At 44.5% G+C, this 18,952-nt stretch overlaps 1 protein-coding gene across 3 annotated transcripts in view; it reads right to left on the minus strand.

Moving 5' to 3' along the window:
- The window catches only part of TDRD9 (tudor domain containing 9), a 391,054-nt gene that overhangs the window by 349,727 nt on the left and 22,375 nt on the right, over positions 1-18,952 (minus strand). The gene's annotated exons all lie outside the window — the stretch shown is intronic.

Here is an 18,952-nt window from a genome sequence, read left to right on the forward strand (position 1 = left end):
GCTACATGGATGTTGGGCCTCTGTATGTGGCCAGGCTGTGGAAAAGTCTGACACATGGGGTATCTCCATACTCAGGACGAATAGCAGAATGTATTTTGGGGTGTAATTGCAATTATGCCTGCACCATGTGTGAGAAATAACTTGTAAATATGATAATTTCGTGAAAAAAAAAATATATATATATATTTCTTAATTTTCCAAAGCATTGTGGGGAAAAAATTGCAACTTCAAAAAATTCACTACGCCTCTTACCAATTACCGCAGACTGTCTTCTTTCCAAAAAGGGGTCATTTGGGGGGTTATTGTACTGTCCTGACATTTTAGGGCCTCAAGAACTGAGATAGGCCATCAGTGCATTAGGATTGATACATTTTCAATTATGCATAGCATGGCTTGTAGGCTCTATAACTTTCACACAAACCAATGAGCATACACTTATCAGGATTTTTTTTACCAAAGACATGTAGTAGAATACATTTTGGCCTAAATTTTCGCCAAAATTAGATTTTTTTGGTTTCTTTTAAAAGAGAAAGTAGAAAATTTTGTTTTTTTTTCAAAAAAATCGCTCTTTTTTCGCTTATATTACAAAAAATAATAAATGAAGTGGTGAATAAATACCACCAAAAGAAAGCTCTATTTGTGTGAACAAAATGATAAAAAATTCATTTGGTTACAGTGTAGCATGACTAAGTAATTGTCATTCAAAGTAAGAGAGCACTGAAAGCTGAAAATTGGTCTGGGAAGGAAGGGGGTTTAAGTGTCCTGTATTGAGGTGGTTAAATCATAAACGACAACAAAAACTACCCAAATGACTGATCAAAAGTGCCATTCTGAGAAACAGCCCAGTGGGTGTCATCATGCTGCGCATTCTGGGAGAGGGTATTTAAAATGGAAGTAAACCCTTCCAAACAACTTTGACCTACAGGTAAGCCTAGATTAAGGCTTACCTGTAGGTCCAAGTAATATCTCCTAAACCTATATGGTTTAGGAGATATTTGCCCGAAAATGGGCACCGCTGTCTACGGCGCATGCGCCGTAGACAGCGGCGCGCATGTGCACTAAATGCGGCAAGTCCAAGAATGGATTTGCCAAATTTGTCGACTCCCGTGTGCATGCGCGGGAGTGACGTCATCGCGGCCTCGCCGTATGACAGCGGCGGAGCTGCGAGGCGCGACTCCCGTGCGCATGCGCGGGAGTGACGTCATCGCGGCTTCGCCGCTGTCATTGGTCGGAGCTGCGAGACGCCACCAGCAAGATGGACGCGGCGGACTACAGGGATCAGCGGCGACTTCGCTGGCTCCTGTGTCAGGTAAGTGACACATAATGAGCTACTATGCGATGCATAGTAGTCCATTATGCTTTACCTTTGCAGGGAAAAAAAGAGGAAGTAAACCCATCAGGGTTTACTTCCTCTTTAAGGAACAGAGATCACGTGCTTCTGGGTTCCGGTCCAGAAGATCTGTCTGTTTGGTCCTGGTCCTCCTGATCAGACTCCATGGCCATCATGGCCTGGGGAGCAGATCCACATAATTTCGAGTCTCGGGGCTGGATAGCACGAGGCAAAGTAACAGAGGAGGATTCAAAGTTGGTCCGGTGCCGTCTTATATGTGGAGAGGCCCAGCAACTGGAGAAGCACCCAGGGGAGGACTCTTCAGGAGAAGGCCATGCATAAGGCTGGCTTCTCAGAAAGAGCCTGGTGTCTCAGTTGGAAACTAAGTGGATCTACACTCATACGTTATCGCCGAACTGGCTGCAAGATACTTGTACCATATGATAGCTCTCTAAATTTACCTACGTCCCTCAGTTACATTCAAGTCTGTGGCAGAGACTTTTCTTTACTTAAAAACTATCGGCTGCTAGGCCTAGTGAGAGGAGGTCTATCCGGTAGCTATCCGGTGAGAATCCAGTTAACGGTGATTCTCCGGATTTCTATAGTGAGAGACTTTATCTTTTGCAGTTCCAAGAGTACCTGAACTTCTTCTTACCTAAACCCTCTAACCTTCATTGATAAGCTGTTTTGTCTACCTTTTCAAATAAATATCCCAAAAAGTGGATCCAGTGTCAGTTTCTACAATTCTTTGGGCCATCTACCTCGGGAAACCCCTAGACGCACACGAGGTCAATAAAGTAATGTTAAGCCCAATAAAACCAGCAGCTCCTTCAGGGGTCAGTGCTACACACGGTATTAAGAACAGAGGGTATGTAAACTTTTAATCAGGGTCATATGGATAGTCTCTTTTTATATCATGACGACTTGACGTGGCTTCACCCAAATACTAAGCATGAGTGAAAAAAGTGTGTTTTCATATTCTCTGAAAAATGGCCAAGCAATCAAATTCTGCCAGGGTATGTAAACTTATGAAAAAAAAAAAAAGGGGCACTTGTAAGACCGCTGCGCAAATACAGTGCGACAGAAAGTATTGCAACGACCGCCATTTTAGTCTATAGGGTGCTAGAAAAAAAAAAATTATGTTTTGGGGGTTCCAAGTTATTTTCTAGAGAAAAAAAAAAGTTTAACTTGTAAACAAATGGCAGAAAGACCATAAGTGGTTAAAGATTAGATTCCACGCTAAACCTGCAATCTTGGGTCCAAAAGGTACCTGGTATGGCTTCCAAAGCTCTTGCTGAGGATACACCAATCCTGATTGTCACGGCGAAAAGACTAAAGATAGACAACTTGCTTGAAGTTAAAGCGGTTCTTCACCCTAAAGGGGAAGTTCCGCTAATCTTATCCCTCCCCCCTCCGGTGCCACAATCTGCACCTTTCAGGGGGGAGGGGGGTGCAGTTACCTGGATTATCCACTTCCGGCCAGACCGCCGCAGACCCTCGCAGACGCTCCCCCCCCCCCTCGTTGCGTTCTGGGAAACACACAGTTCCCAGAGACACAGCGGGGGACCATAAGAGACGCGCAGCACGACTCGCGCATGCGCAGTAGAGAACCGGGCAGTGAAGCCCTCATGCTTCACTTCCCGATTCCCTGACAGAGGATGGCGGCGGTGGCAGCAGCGAGACGAGCAATCGCTCGTCATCTGCCGCCGACATCGCTGGAACCTGGGACAGGTAAGTGTGATTTTATCAAGTCAGCAGCTGCGATATTAGTAGCTGCTGGCTTTTAATATTTTTTTTTTAGGTGCAGCTCCACTTTAAATAAAAATATATCTATGGTACAAAAATATCATGAGAAAGAAGAAAAAAAAAAAAACATTTCCAGGCAGCACTATAATCCTGCGTCCCCTAAAAGATGAAGAAATAAGTCAATATACTTAGGTTCCTATTCCTTGCTTCCTAGGCAGCTGATGCATTTCTCTTTTTGATACTCTGGAACGTGGACATGCTTTCAGCATCCTGCATTGTAGAGGGAGACAAAGCTGCAATCAGGCAGCGATAGAAAGGCTTCAGGAGGACCAGTCGCACAAAAACAAGGAAGGCTGCAGGAGAAAACAAGGCAAGCATGTCACCTTAACCATCTTTTGAGGCAAATTGAGCAGCTGACCCTGGCATTGGGGGTGGGGTGGGGGGGGGGGGGGGGGCGCCCAGTGCAATGGTAAATGTTTTTCTTCCCCTGAGCTCAGGTATAAGGCCCCATTCACACCTGAGCGTAGCGTTTTTAGGCAGAAGATATCGCCAATTTTTTTGTACAGGTCAAAAGGTCACCAAATGTAAGAAGCAGAAAAAACGCCCAAATCTGCCTAAAAAGTATTGGAACTTGTTTGAGCTTCAGGTGTTTAAACTTCTGACTTCAGGCGTTTTAGAGAGGAGATGTGAACCATCTCCATAAAGAATAGATTTTTTTTTCCCCCCTACAGCGTTTTGTAGCTTCAGGATTTAAGCTACAAAATGCTCATGAATGAGGCCTAAAAATCTGTGAGACTCATTAAAATGTCCACTAAAACTTTAAGTGGACAAACTAATCAAATCAAGTCGCCAAATAACTAGTCCATTAAAAGGGATTTTCTCCCTTTTCATTAGATTATTACAGTTTACCGTGGAAATATTCTATCCATTTGGAGCATGTCAAAGTGTCAGCGAACTGCCTGAAGACATTTTGGTTTAATTGCACTTAGTGATATAAAGTAACTGCGACACCGTGAATATTAGACTCTGGTCTTCTACAAATAAATTAGTCTCTGAATGATTCATGGCCGGGACCTACTGATCGGCTCTGTCCAATTACAGCCCAGAGTCCTGTGTTGACAATACAGGGCTCTGTACAGAAAGAACCATCTCAGTTTGTTCTCACTGCAAAGCAGGGAGAAGCAAATAGATTTTAGTAAAAAGCAGCACAATACACACATTTACACATTTTAGGCACACAATTAACTTGATTAGCCAGTGTCATTAGTACAGTGATTGTGTATAGTATCACTTATAAGCCCTTGTACACACGGTCGGACATTCTGACAACCTCGCCCGACACAGATTTTCGCCCGAAACTCTTGCATACACACTGTCGGACAAAGTTGTTGGAAAATCAGGTTGTACATTACGTGATCACGTTATTTCGTTATGACAGGACTACATTTAGGCTAGTAGCCAATAGCTTTGGTCTAGGAATTAGATCTGAGCATGCGTGGCACTTTGTCTGATCGGAGCATTTTGTCTGAAAATTTTACAGACAAGTTGGAAAACTTGGATACTCAGACGGAAACAGTCCAATGGAGACCACACAGTCGGATTATCCGACAAAACGATCTGATAGGACACATTCCGTCTGAATCTCTGACCGTGTGTACAAGGCCTTAGTGTCACTGGTGATGTCAATTTCAGTCAGCTCGCAACCAGCATCAGATTGTCCGCCGCAACACAGTGCCACTTTAATCGTAGTTTGTAAAACACAAAACAACTTAAAAAGGGGTTGTAAAGGTTTGTTTTTTATTTTATAAATAGGTTCCTTTAAAGCTAGTGTATTGTTGGTTCACTTACCTTTTCCTTCGATTTCCCTTCTAAATTTTTTTTTCTTTGTCTGAATTTCTCACTTCCGGTTCCTCCTCAGTAAGCTGTTCTGGCTGACTAAACACCACTCGGATGATGGTGTGAAGTTTACTGAGAAGAAACAGTAAGTGAGAAATTCAGACAAAGAAAAAAAACATTTTGAAGGGAATTCGAAGAAGGAAAAGGTAAGTGAACCAACAATGCACTAGCTTAAAGGAACCTATTTATAAAATAAAAAAAAACAAAGCTTTAAAACCCCTTTAACATTTTTATTTACCAAAGATGTAGCAGAATACATTTTGGCCAAAATTTATTAAGAAACGTGATTCTGTTTTTACCGGATATGTTTTATAGCAGAAAGAAATAGGGGCGGCACAGTGGTGTAGTGGGTAGCACTCTCACCAAGCAGCAAGAAGGGTCGCTGGTTCAAATCCCAACCACGACACTACCTGCCTGGAGTTTGCATGTTCACCCTGTGCCTGCGTGGGTTTCCTCCGGGTACTCCGGTTTCCTCCCACACTCCAAAGACATGCAGGTAGGTTAATTGGCTTCTGTCCAAAATTGGCCCTAGTATATGAATGGGGACCTTGGATTGTGGGCTCCTTGAGGGTAGGGACCGATGTGAGTGTGCTATGTACAGGGATAGGGACAATTGTAGAGACTCAAGTTGAACTGGATGGACTGTTGTCTTTATTCAACCTTACTAACTATGAAACTATAAAAAAAAAAAAATAGGAAGTTAATTCTACATAAATACTCTTCCCTTAATGAAGATGGCCACAGGTAGAAATACCAGGGGTGTTTTTCAAAATGATTTCTCAACAAAATCAAGCATGGAGGCATGGCAGAGTTTTTTTTTTGCATATTAAAAATGTGGGATGGTGTTTAGCTGAGAAAGCCCCTCCCCGAGATTAAAGAAAAGGATAAAAAAAATGTAAACTAAAAATCAACACGACAATATAACACACTTTATGCATTTACAGAGGCTAGTACCAAAAGGATTATAAACAGTTATCGTTAAGAGTTTAGTTCAGTTTTAATGTTTCTTGCATTTTTAACATTTTGTAGGGCAAAAGGAAAGATTCATGAAACATTTCACGTCTCCTAAGGCTGAAACGATTAATCGATAATGAAAATAGTTGTCAGCGAATTATCGATTAGTTGGTCCAACGCACCTTCCTCCCTGCCAGGCCTGCTTTCATCCCAGGGTTAGAACCCCCGTGTACAAGCAGGCGGTGCTGCTGTATTCTCATAAGAATACAACCGTGCTCATGTGACCAGGCACGTCCGCCTCTTTCCTCGCTGACGTCAACCACCACCCAACCCCACCGTCCAAATATTCTCAGTCCCGCCCACTGCTGCCTCAAGGGAATAGAGAGACGAGAAGCAGCCGTGAGCACCGAGCTGCACCTGCAATGTAAGGTAGTGGCTATTACAACACTCAGTATACTTTAATTTCTGTGATAAGTGCCCCATCATTGGTTTTCTGGGGGGAGGGGGGGCAGGGGACAGGACCCCATTGGTTCCATTGGGAGGAGGGGAGGGCATAGTGCCCCACCAGTGGTGTTGCCGGAAGGAATAGCATATTACTTTTAATGATTTTATCCGATTAAGCAAAAAATTAAAATCAGCCAACTAATCGATTATGAAAATAAGGTTTTATTTTATTTATTTATTTTTTTTTTTTAGAGTTTAAGAAAAATTGAGGAGACATTAGGGCTGCAACTATTTTAACATGTGGCCAGCTGCCTTGGATTTTCAGCCAACAGGCAGGCTCAGATCCTGAAAATCTATTTTAAAATCCAAGTGAAAAACTGCTGTGCGGCATTCTCCTATGAGCTTAACCACTTCCCGACCAGCGCACGACGATGTACGTCGACAGAATGGCACGGGCAGGCATATTGGCGGCGGCCGAATGGAGGAAATTCTGTATAAACAACATTTTCCCATTCTGCCTAGCAACTAGTGACGCTGATCTCTGCTCCATGTGATTGGAGCAGAGATCAGTGTACACTAAATGAAAGCCCAACCCCCCCACAGTTAGTAACACACCCCTAGGAACACTTAACCCCTACACTGCCACCCACTGGTTAACCCTTTCACTGCCAGTGTCATTTACACAGGAATCACTGCATTTATATAGCAGTGATTACTGTATAAATGACAATGGTCCCAAAAATGTGTCAAAAATGTCCGATGGGTCCCCCACAATGTCGCAGTCACAATAAAAATCGCAGATCGCCGCCATTACTAGTAAAAAAAATAAATAAAAAATTAATAAAAATGCTATAAAACTATCCCTATTTTGTAAACGCTATAACTTTTGCGCAAACCAATCAATCGCTTATTGCAATTTTTTTTACCAAAAATATGTAGAAGAATACGTATCGGCCTAAACTGAGGGAAAAAAATGTTTTTTTATATATTTTGGGGGATATTTATTATTACAAAAAGTAAAAAATAATGCGTTTTTTTCAAAATTATCGCTCTATTTTTGTTTATAGCGCAAAAAATAAAAACCGCAGGGGTGATCAAATACCACCAAAAGAAAGCTCTATTTGTGGGAAAAAAAGGACGTTAATTTTGTTTGGGAGCCACGTCGCACGACCGCGCAATTTTCAGTTAAAGCGACGCAGTGCCCAATCGCAAAAAGTGGTCTGGTCTTTGACCAGCAAATTGGTCCGGTCTGAAAGTGGTTAAAGGGTAACTCCACTTCATGGGGGGGGGGGATAGCAAAGAAAAAAATAGTGTGTACAACTGTGACACAAGTCATATTGTCATTGAATGTTATTAACCTCCCTGGCGGTATGATTCAGTCTGGATTTAGGTGCTGAAAGCGGTACAATTATTTTGCATGGAAATTTGGCGTTTTATATTGTAGTCCTGTAATTCTTAGGAATAACTCTCTTAAATATGTTCAAACCAGAGTCTAGCAGACATCCCGGGTATGATAAAGTTTATAATGTAAGAATAAATATTCAATAATGTAATCAAATCCTAAAACACTGAAAAAGGGACACTTCTTGGTTGCTATGGACAATCTCCAAATTCCAGGCAGAAACAGTATTTATAATATAAAGGTGCATGCAGGGCATTGCACAAACCACTAGGGGAAAGGGGGTGTGTCATTTTGTAATACAGCACTGTAATCTGTAAGATTACAGTGCTGTGTGTGTTTTGTGTACTTTTACTTTTTTGAATTTGCCGCCGTTCTCCGCTCCCGTGCACCGTAACGTCGCAGGGAACGGAGCTCGGCGGCATTCGGCACTGTGAATCGAGCGGAGGATGGCTCGCTCACACAGCGTGGAGGACATCGCTGGATACAGGGGACAAGGTAAGTAACTCTCACTGTGTGCTCTCCTGCATCCAGTGATGCGATCCAAAGTCTGGCTCGGGGTTACCGCTCCTATCAGTAAAATCCTAACCCGAGCCAGACTCTGGATTACCGCTAGGGGGGGTTAAAGATTACCTATGCTTTTCAATCTGCAGCTGCCGTAATTTTGGATAAGTGCAAAGCAATATGGCTACATGGAGTTTCTGCACACAGAATGTGTACCGACTACTACGAAGAAACATTTTCTGCTTGTGTGATTGGCTCACCAATTTTCCCACAAGTCTGCCCTAAGATACAATCCAGATTTCAAGCATCCGCTGCAACAAAATAAGGTAATTTTTGGCAAGATATTGCCAAAGAAAAACGTCTAAAAAGGGATGCAGGCCTGGCAGCTTTCCTCATTAGTGACCTGCAACAGCTGACTGATAATTATGAATCCACTCCCATTAGTTCCACTCAGTTCAGAGGCACCAAATGCACATGGATGTCTTCAGAATAAGAAAAAGGTAAGAATCTGCAACAAAGGGGGTTTTTTCTCAACAAAAGTGGAGTAACGCTTTAACCACTTGCTGACCAGCTCCCACATTTATACTGCAGCATGTCAGCTCTATTGCGCAAATTGCCATATAATTGCTTTGTGTAATAGATACGGTGGGCCTGCGCTGCCAGAGCTGATGCACGTGGCTGATGTCCGGCGACCACCCGCGATCGATGCACAGAGCCAGAACGGGGATCTGACAGTATAAAACAACGCAGATCCCCGTTCTGACAGGGGAGTAGAGAGATCATCTGTTCATAGTAATCAGGAACAGCAATCTCTTTACTCCCCGTCAGTCCGTTGTGTCTCTCCCCCCCCCCCCGTTAAAACCACCTCCCAGGGAACACAACCCCTTGATCACCCCCTAGTGTTAACCCCTTTCCCTGCCAGTGTCATTTATACAGTAATTAGAGGATTTTATAGCACTGATCGCTGTGTACAATGTCACTGGTCCCAAAAAAACAAATTAAGTGTCTGATCTGTCCGCTGCAGTGTTGCAGTCCTGCAAAATAATTTAAATAAAAAATTACCACCATTACTAGTAAAAAATAAAATAAAAATCTAAAAAATTGAAGACGCCATAATTTTTGCGCAAACCAATCAACATATGCTTAATGTGATTCTCCCCCCCCCCCCCCCCCCAAAAAAAATACTTAGAATGCATAATGGCCTAAACCGATTTAGAAATTCGATTTCAATTTTTTTTAGATGTTAAAGAGGGATTCCACCTACAAAAAAAATATTAAAAGCCAGCAGCTATAAATACTACAGCTGCTGACTTTTAATAAATGGACACTCACCTGTCCCGGGTTTCAGCGATGCCGGCAGCCGAGGCCGATCGATCGATCTCTCGGCTCTCGTCTGCTGCCGCCACCATTCTAGGTGAGGGAATCAGGAAGTGAAGCGAATCAGCTTCACTTCCCTGTTCCCTACTGCGCATGAAATTAGTTTAAATTCTTTATTTGAAGAATATCAGAATACAAGATGCAGAAAATAAAATAAATATATAAATAAAATAAAAATAGAGAAACAAAAACTTCAATGGGACACCCCATACCAAATGGATGCAGAAGAAATTAGAGCATAGAGGCCTTAGCAACATTAACCACTTGCTTACTGGGCACTTAAACCCCCCTCCTGCCCAGACCAATTTTCAGCTTTCAGCGCTGATGCACTTTGAATGACAATTGCGCGGCCATACAACACTGTACCCAAATGAAATTTTTATCATTTTTTTCCCACAAATAGAGCTCTTTTGGTGGTATTTAATTGCAGCTGGGAGTTTTATTTTTTGCTAAACAAAAAAATCATGTTTAATAGTTTGTTATAAAATTTTGCAAACAGGTCATTTTTCTCCTTCATTGAAGTGCGCTGATGAGGCGGCACTGATGGGCTGCACTGGTGGGCACCGATAGGCTGCACTGGTGGGCACTGATAGGCATAGTTAAGGCGGCACTGATGGGCAAAGATGGGCACGGATGAGTGGCACTGATAGATGGGACTGATGGGCACTGATAGGTGGCTCCGATAGGTGGCACTGCTGGGTTGGATGTCTAAGTTAGAATATGAGGTCACAAGCCCCAGAAGGGTTTCAAAACCAGAAAACTTCAGAACATATATAGATCCATACCATCATGCAGGATGCAGTGCAAAATATTGAGAGGAAGGGTCTGGAAAAAGTGTGTAGGTCCACAGGGTCCTTATACCACCATGTTAAAATCTTGAAGTCATAATGGAGCTGGAAAAGAGGCAGCATGAACAATTTGGCATCAGCTGTGTGGCAACAGCAGAAGACATGCAAAGTCAGACTCACACTTCACAATGTAGGGAGGGTCTTTGTGACCGAGGAAAGGAAAGTAGAAGATAGGATTTAGAGAGACCATCTGAAACTATGGAAGAGGTACACAACTTTTAAAACTCAGTTAAAAGGTGGAAGCGAAAGTAGGTTTTCCCCCAGCTTTGCAAGAAATGCCGGAGCTGGAACGCCTTCAACAGTAGAGGAGGGGTTCATGGTTTGTTGGAAGTTCCAACAATGTTTTAAAGCCTATAGAAGCAAAAACAGCTAGACAGAACTGGTTAATCCAAAACAGGGACAGTGATCCTTGGGAGGAATATAGGGTGTTCCATGATGGGTGCCATAGGTGGCAGCAACTTTACAGAAATTACATCTTGTTTGGCTATAAGGAGAAGTGCAATGTAACCCATAAGCTGGAGGTATGTAATGGAGGGTGGAAGGTCAAATTTGAGCCAAGGGATCCCACTAAATAGAGTGTCCACAGATGCTTGTTCAAGCTGGATCCAACATTTAATGTCTTGACTGGTACAGCCATCTAAAAACCACACAGTAGATATATCGCCCGATATTTTAGAGGTCTGGAAAACATAAGCTGCCGCTGTGTTTAGGGTATTACAGTCAAGTATGAGATGACCTCCTGATACAAAAATCAGGTTAACAATAAATTTGGAATAGAGATGAATTCCAGTGACATACACAAAAAGGAAGGCACAGACCAACCACTATCCAAGAATTTGCTTACAAAAAAACAGTTATACATGAAAAGAATGAGCGAGTGTCCACAGATGCCCCAGGTTTTGGTGTGGTACAAGAGATAGGTATGATGCCCAGCCAACAGTCTCCAAATATACTATCTACCCCAGGTTTGTTGACCATTGCTGGGGTTTTACTAAAACCTTCTGCAACTGGGAACCATCAAAGGTTCAAGGGGAACCATCAAAAGGTTATCTAGATACAAAATGATCAAAAAGGACTGCAGTTGCAGCAGAGCTGAAGCCTCTGCCAGATCGCCACTCCAAAGTTAAATATTTGGGAGCGCTCTCAGATGGGAACATGCCAAAAGGCATCTAATGCCGCGTACACACGTATCAGACTATCCGGCTGACTTAGTCTGGCGGACAAACCACCGGACTCCGAACGAGCTACCTGCCCACACTCGGCACTTTTTCGGCGGACTATCCGCCATACTTTTGAAATAAACGGACTCGCCCACACACACGGAGGAAAGTCTGTTCATTTTGAGCACGGCTCCAGGTAGCCGGAACCAGCGAAGGAGGCGTTGCTGGCCCCGTCACCTGGTATGGACTTAAAGGGGAATTCCCTACGCCGAAAAAACGTCCCCCTTAGGTCCATATCAGACCCTTATCTGAGCACGCTACCCGGCTGGCCAGGAAAGGGGGTGGGGACGAGCGAGCGACCCCCACTCCTGAGCCGTACCCTATCTTCTGTTAGCTCTTTTACTAGCGGAGGAGCCCGGCTTTCTTCTTCGCCGCCCTCTTCCCCCTCTTCGGGGGTCTTGTCCCCCTCTTCGGTTCTTCTTGCTGGGCCACCGCGCCTTCTTCTAGCTCTTTTACAAGCGGTGGCCCGGTCTTCTGTCGCCGATACCGCCATCTTCTGTTCTTCTCTTCTGGAGATGTTGCCTCGTCGCTGTCTCCGGTCACTATGAAAGGACACGCGGCTTCTTATATAGGGACATCACCGGATGATGTCCCTGCCCATTATGATGTCACAATCCCAAAGGATGCTGGGACTGTGACATCATAAAGGGTGGAGACATCATTGGGTGATGTCCCTATACAAGTCGCCACACGCCGCGTGTCCTGTCACAGTGACCGGAGGCCGCGACGAGGCAACATCTCCAGAAGAGAAGAACAGAAGACGGCGACAGCAGCGACAGAAGACCGGGCCACCACTTGTAAAAGAGCTAGAAGGCGCGGTGGGCCGGCAAGAAGAACCGAAGAGGGGGACAAGACCCCCGAAGAGAGGGACAAGACCCCCGAAGAGAGGGACAAGACCCCCGAAGAGAGGGACAAGACCCCCGAAGTCAGAAGCAGAGGGCGGTGGCAAAGAAGAAAGCCGGGCTCCTCCACTAGTAAAAGAGCTAGCAGAAGATGGCGGAGGAGTCTGGCGAGAAGACCCCCGGAGCTGTGCAATAAACTATTTTAGCCCTTGTGTGTTTTTTTTACATTTTTTTTCACAGGTGAATGGGTAGGGGTACATTGCACCCCATACTCATTCACATAGGGTGGGGGGCCAGGATCCATGGCCCCCTTATTAAAGGGGGCTCACGGATTCTGATAAGCCCCCGCCAGCAGACCCCGACAACCAACGGCCAGGGTTGTCGGGAAGAGGCCCTTGTCCTCAGTAACATGGGGACAAGGTGCTTTGGGGGCGGGGGCCTGGTACGGCTCAGGAGGGGGGCTCGCTCGTCCCCACCCCTTTTGCTGGCCGGCCAGGTAGCGTGCTTGGATAAGGGTCCGATATGGACCTAGGGGGGACCCCCCACGCCATTTTTTCGGCATAGGGAATTCCCCTTTAAGTCCATACCAGGTGACAGGCCAGCGACGCCTCCTTCGCTGGTCCCGGCTACCTGGAGCCACGCTCAAAATGAGCGGACTTTTCTCCAGGCAGGAAAAAGTCCGTTAATTTCAAAAGTACGGTGGACTGGCACACACACGGCCGTACTGTCCGCCGAAATGCAAGTCCGCCGGACTTTTGGGTAAAAAAAAGTCCGCCGGAGCCTACACACGGGCGGATTGTCCGGTGGACTTGAGTCCGCCGGACTTTTCCACCGGATTGTTTGATCGTATGTACGCGGCATTAGTGATCCATAGTCGCAATAAAAAACATCCTTCTGCGGGATGTTCCTCAGTGAGCATATGGATTCCACGTGAAACTTCAGATACACAATGGCTTTAATGGCATGAGATTCAGAATTACCCAATGCTCGACTTGAGGCTTTTTTTAGATGAAAAATTAAAATAAAACTTATTTTCCTGCTATGGATCAGGGACTAAAAACTACCTTATCCACCAGATTGCCCCAAAAAAAGCAAAAAGGTTTCTGCTTTTTTGGGATCCCTAGGCAACCTTGGTACCCAAAAATGTTTAATCTGGCATGGAGTCAAATTCCAGGGCATACTCTCTTGACTTCAAACCCAGAATAAAATTTGTTAGGGGTTATGCTCTACCATTGTAGAGGGAAGTGACCCAACCTACCTCCCACAATGCTTCTTGGCTCACTGTGACTCTGACTATGGGTATTAAAAAAGGACACCTCCCGCCCCCCCCCCCCCGGCTTTACTCGTGGCCTGCCCAGTGTTACTTGGGTTTAGAACCTGTCACCAATAAAATCTTGATGAAAGGCCCCTTCTTTCCCAGAAAATATATTTTCTGATGTGCTGTACACTCCAAAACTACATCAAGCTTGGGTTCAAGAATCAGGTTTACAGAGAATGGAAGGCTGCAGAGTCCTAACTTTGAGGCCAACTCTCCCAACCATATTTTAAGCCAAATGGTTCTTTTCCTAGTCTCTGACATTTTGACTGAGTCAGCTGATGCATCTGCAATAAAGCCCAATGTCTTAAAGATCATAGAAGACTTTAAAGCGGTTCTAAAGCCTTAAAGTGGATATAAACCAGATTCATGAAATTTGACTTAGCCACATCTGTAATGTTTAAGTCCCGGTTTCCGTGGTTTCGTTCCTCTTAGCATATTTCTGACAAATTCTCCTAGACGGGAGATAAAACTAGCCTACAATGTGTGTCAGGGCTGGGTGCTATAAAAAGATTAGCAGAGAGCTCGTCTTCTCACAGCATAGCTCTGAAAGTATCTTCGTTCTTCTGCCTATGTGGAGTTGGGGGTGTATGTCATTCCTCCAATCAGCTGTCACACAGTGTAAGCCAAGACTAAACTCCTACTTCAGAAAGAGGAAGTAAAAATTCGAACACGATGTAAGAAGTCTAAAGAATATAGCAAGCTGAAGACAGCAGATATGCTTGTAAAACTTGTGTAGATAGATTTTGTTTAATATCCAAGTATCATCTGAGGTTAATTTCACTGGATATAGAGGGTTTACATCCACTTAAGGTTTTTCATCTTACTGTATTAAAGTTAAAAACCTAGTCTGCAAAAATAGGCTTTGTACACTTGTAAAATCCGTTTCTCTGAAGTTCATTGACGGGCAGCTCCAGTAATGTTGACTGTAGGGTTATTACGCCACTTTAAGGAGAGGACAAGGCAGAACATGTAATATATTTGAAAAACAACAAACAGTTCCGCCCAGGGTGCGGTCCCTCTGGTAATAACCCCTCAGCCTGCTTCCTGCAGCTCATAACGTCAAAGCAGTAGAACCAATAGGAGGGCAGGGTGCTGTGTAAAAAATAATAGTACAAAAATCCCATTTTCTCTTTCGTTCACTGACGGACACAGCTCCTGTAATCTTGACAATAGGGACGTTCCCAAGCAGTGTCATAACGAGGGGTGGGAACACCAACATAACTTCACCCACAACCAGAGGCGCTCCCTAACTGTGGCATCACCATATGAACTAACTGCAGAACTTGCTTTCCACATATGCATCAGTGTGCATTAACATTCAAAAAGGCAAAATTATGTAAAAAGGTGTAAAATTGCAACATTACCCGGTCGCCTGCAAAACTTTGCGGCCAAAGCAAGCATCAGAAGATGCGCTTACATCTACTTTGTAGAACTTTGTAAAAGTGTGAATGGACGACCAAGTCTCTTCTCTGCCTTACACACTTGAGCGACTTAGACTTGATGTCGGAAAGTCAGAGGTCCCAACTGCCCTGGTGGAATGGGCCGTGACAGCAAAAGGGGGCACCTGCCCCTTCAGGGCGTAAGCCTGGACTACAATCTGTCTGACCCACCTGGAAATGGTGGCCGACGAGACCGTCATACCTTTTTTTGGACCAGCTACCGAAACGAACAGGGAGTCCGACTTCCGGAAGGGAGCTGTGGCAGACAGATATACCCTCAGAGCCCGGACCATGTCCAGGGAGTGGAGGGCCACCTTACAAGACAAGGCCAAGATGTAATTGCCACTAGGAATACCACTTTCTGAGAAAGTCAACAAGGGAATTTCCCTGATGTTCTCAACCAGCGATTTATAAAGCGCCAATAGCACCAGGTTCAGATCCCACAGAGGCAAGGGTGGACGCACCAGAGGGACTATATGCCGAACCACTTGTACAAAGGTGCTCAGAGAGTGAGACGCCAGGGGTCATTGGAAAAAAAGACAGCCAAGGCTGATATCTGTCCCTTGATGGTGCTTAAAGCCAGTTTCTGGTCTACTCCTCGCTGTAGGAACAGCAGGATCCTGGAAACGTTATAGGTACGCGGACGCCACCCCATCTCCTCACACATGGAAATATAAGCCTTCCATGTACAATGGTATATCTTCCAGGAAGATTTCCGTGCCCTCAACATAGTTGAAAGCACAGAGTCAGACAGGCCTCGGTTACTTAGCACCTGGCTCTAAACAGCCATGCCATTAAAACCAGCAACGGTAACTGAGCCCATGGTGCCACCAACGCGTCTGCCCAAGGTTATCTTGTCCTGATACGAACCTCGGCACCTTCTGATTGAGCCAAGAGGCCAGGAGATCCATGTCTTACATTTAAATGCCCATCAATGCAGTATTATCACTGTCCATCTGCAGCCTTGTCAGTGTCATTTGCAGCCTTTCCTTTTAAAAATGACGCCGAGATACAGAGCCGGAAGCCCTGTGTATCTCGGCATCGCTCAGTAGTTCTCGGAGGCTTTCAGCCGTTCTCGGCGGCTTTAAGCCGCCAAAAACCGCCCAGAGGCTCACAACTGTTGGGGATCAGCGTATAATACACAACCGCGATTTTCCCCCCCGATTTTAAGGGGGAAAAGGTGCGTTATACGCCAATACGGTATTTGGTCACCTACAAACAAGATTTCTGGCTCTCACAGACCTGTATCTTCTTTAAGAGGCTCCTCTGTCCTCCACTCATTACCTGTATTAATGGCACCGGTTTGAACTGGTTATCAGTATAAAAGACACCTGTCCACAACCTCAATCACACTCCAAACTCAACTATGGTGAAGACCAAAGAGCCGTAGGACACCAGAAACAAAAATTGTAGACCTGCCCCAGGCTGGGAAGACTGAATCTGCAATAAGAAAGCAGCTTGGTGTGAAGAAGTCAACTGTGGGAGCAATAATTAGAAAATGGAAGACATGCCAGACGTGTTCACCTGCTTAAGCCAGTAGATGTACAGGCCCGTCTGTGGTTTGCTAGAGAACATTTGGATGATCAATAGAGGATTGGGAGAATTACATATGGTCAGATTAAACCAAAGTAGAACTGTTTGGTAGAAACAAAACTCATATTTAGAGGAGAATGCCGAGTTGCAACCAAAGAACACCATACCTACTGGGAAGCATGGGGGTGGCATCATGCTTTGGGGCAGTTTCTCTGCAAAGGGAACAGGACGACTGATCCTTCTACATTAAAGAATGAATGGGGCCATGTATCATGAGATTTTGAGTGCAAACCTCCTCCCATCAGCAAGGGCATTGAAGATTAAACATAGCTGGGTCTTTCAGCATGACAATGATCCCAAACACACCACCCGGGCAACAAAGGAGTGACTTTGTAAGAAGCATTTCAGGGTCCTGGAGTGGCCTAGCCAGTCTCCCGATCTCAACAATAGAAAAGCTTTGGAGGGAGTTAAATCAGTGTTGCCCAGAGACAGCCCCAAAACATCACTGTTCTAGAGGAGATCTGCATGGAGGCCAACATACAAGCAAGTGTGTGACAACCTTGTGAAGACTTACAGAAAACATTTGATCTTTGTCATTGCCAACAAAGGATATATAGCAAAGTATTGAGATGAACTTTTGATATTGACCAAATACTTATTTCCACCATAATTTGTAAATAAATTCTTTCAAAAAATCAGACAATGTGATTGTCTGGATTTGTTTCCACATTTTGTCTCTCATAGTTGAAGTATGCCTATGATGATACTTACAGGCCTATCTCATCTTTTTAAGTGGGAGAACTTGCACAATTGGTGGATGACTAAATACTTTTTTGCCCCACTGTATACAAATTATTTATTAATCAACCTACTGCTGTGTTGCAAACCATGGACTTCATTTCAAGTCTCACCTCTCCTTTTCATTTTGCCCGTTGGCTTTCGCCAGCGTGCTTATTTTTATTTATAGTCATTGTGACAGGGATGGAAATACACAACCTTACCAGGCCATAATTTCGCTAAAAATCCCAAAACTTCGCTTCCCCCTTTTTGTGCTTACCCGTTCTGGCTTGTGTCATGACAGATAACCGCTCCCTGCCATCTGACTTGAAGCCCATCTGCCACCCCCAGCTAGAATCACTCCCTAGGGACGCACTCAACCCCTTCATTGCCCCCTAGTAATTAACCCCTTCACTGCCAGAGTCATTTACACATTAAAGTGGAGTTGCCCCCCAAAAAATAAAACTACTTAAAATTCTTAAAAAAAATCAAAAAAAAAATAATTGGCAAAAAAAAATTTTTTACTCACCTCTAAATACCGGTTGCTAGGGGGTCCCTCGTAGTCTGCCTTCTTCATTGCCCGGGCTGGTGACATCACTTCCCCTCGCGCCGCACATTCACCTGGGACCTGTCACGTGTCCCAGGTGACTGTACGGCGTATCACGGCGCCCTGCGCCGCTCGCGCATGCGCAGTGGGTGCCCGGCTGTGAAGCCACAGCCGGGTGCCCACAGTATGCATGACGGCGCCGCGAGCGGAGCGGGGAGCGAGGGGGGGGCTTCGTTCCCCCGCATCGCTGGAACCCGGGACAGGTAAGTGTCCGATTATTAAAAGCCAGCAGCTGCAGTATTTGTAGCTGCTGACTTTAAATTTTTTTTTTTTAGGGGGTACCCCACTTTAAGCAATGCATTTTTATAGCACTGATCGCTGTATAAATGACAATGGTCCCAAAATATTGTCAAAAGTGTCCGCTATAATGTCGCAGTCCCCACCATAACTAAAATATTAAAAAAATGAAAAATAAAAATGGCATAAAAACGTTTGCGCAAACCAATCAATATACGCTTATTGCAAAAAAATTTTTACCAAGAATATGTAAAATACATATCAGCCTAAACTGAGGAAATTTTTATATATATATATTTCTGGGGATATAGTAATAAATAAAAAGTAATGCATTTTTTCAAAATTGACGCTCTTTTTCCTTTATAGCGCAAGAAATAAAAACCAGAGGTGATCAAGTACCGCCAAAATAAAGCTATTTGTGGGGGGGCGAATAAAGGACGTCACTTGTTTTGGGTGCAACGTCGCACGACCACGCAATTGA

This window comes from Lithobates pipiens, unplaced genomic scaffold (assembly GCF_037356315.1).
Source record: "Lithobates pipiens isolate NorthernLeopardFrog02 unplaced genomic scaffold, aLitPip1_a1.2 Scaffold_57, whole genome shotgun sequence".
NCBI classification, from domain to species: domain Eukaryota; kingdom Metazoa; phylum Chordata; class Amphibia; order Anura; family Ranidae; genus Lithobates; species Lithobates pipiens.